The 1,340-nt window shown below is 52.1% G+C and overlaps 1 pseudogene; it reads left to right on the plus strand.

The window, feature by feature from the left end:
- The first annotated feature begins 4 nt into the window (after positions 1-4).
- LOC108624586 (contactin-like) overlaps positions 5-1,340 on the plus strand; it is a 1,997-nt pseudogene continuing 661 nt past the window's right edge.

The following is a 1,340-nucleotide window of genomic DNA, read 5'->3' on the forward strand; positions in this document are numbered from 1 at the left end:
TTTGGCCGAAGGATACCCCGCACCGACTTACGAATGGTTCAAAGAGGATTACAAGAACGACAGACCGATCGCGATCAAGATCGACCCTTTGAACAACACGCGATACACGATCAGAAGCGGTGGAACGTTGATTATCTACGAGCCGGACCAGGTGAGCGTGTCGTAGCGGTGAACGTCGAACGAGTTCGTCGAACCGAGACGACCGGGGAGGAGAGCTCGATCGACGAACGACGAATAACGAATATTGACGATTATTTTCAGGCGGAGGACAGAGGATCGTATCACTGTAAAGCGACGAACGAATTCGGCACGATCATGTTGGAGAGCGTAGACTTGTCGTTCGGATACATATTGGAATTCAATTTGAAACGGTCGGAGGAGCGCAGGGACGAGAATTGGGGAAAGGCGGTATACTGCAATCCACTGCAACACTTTCCCGGAATGAAATATTATTGGGCGAGAGACTACTTTCTGAACTTCGTCGAGGAGGACGAGTGTTCGTGTCGTACGACGGAGCGTTGTATTTCTCCGCGTTGGAGATGATCGACAGAGGAAATTATTCGTGCAACGTGCAGAGCATAGCCTCGGACACCGGGCGGAACGACCCGTTCTTTCCTTTGAAGGTCGACCCGCATTCCTCGTTGCAACAAATGAAATTTTCCAATAACTTCCCAAAAGCGTTCCCGGAGGCTCCGGTCGCTGGCCAAGAGGTCCGATTCGAGTGCATCACGTTCGGATACCCGGTGCCTTCGTACAACTGGACGCGCAAGGATGCCGCGGCCTTGCCTCACGGTTCCAACACGAGTTATAATCGCGTTCTCATAATTCCGCGAGTTCACGTCGACGACCAAGGGGAATACGCGTGCCGCGTGTAAAACGATCGACTGTCGATAGAAGAGTCTGTTCGATTGACCATCCATCCAATTTTACGATTCCCCTGACCGACAAGCACATGGATAATCGAGGGGACTTGACTTGGACATGCTAGGCCTTCGGGATCCCCGACGTTACTTACGACTGGTTCAAGAATGGAGAGCTCCTGGACCCAGGGACTCTCCGTTCGGACGACAGAGGCGACAGGTACAGCACCAGGGACAACGCGTTGAACATCAAGAATCTGGACAAGAGGGACGAGGGGATGCACCAGTGGAGGGCGAGGAATCAATTGGAGGTGAGATATTCGTCGGCGCAGTTACGGAGTTTATGTGAGCAACCGTTGATCGTATCAATCAATCGCAAAATGTCACGGTCGATACGTGCGTTGTCTTTGCATTTTACCAGCACTGAGACCGTCCTTCAAGAAACGTTCGATGGAATCGGAAACGTACGCGGGCGAAAGG

The sequence above is a fragment of the Ceratina calcarata genome, unplaced genomic scaffold (assembly GCF_001652005.2).
Source record: "Ceratina calcarata isolate Rehan_Ccalc_2016 unplaced genomic scaffold, ASM165200v1 scaffold3192, whole genome shotgun sequence".
Classification (NCBI taxonomy): domain Eukaryota; kingdom Metazoa; phylum Arthropoda; class Insecta; order Hymenoptera; family Apidae; genus Ceratina; species Ceratina calcarata.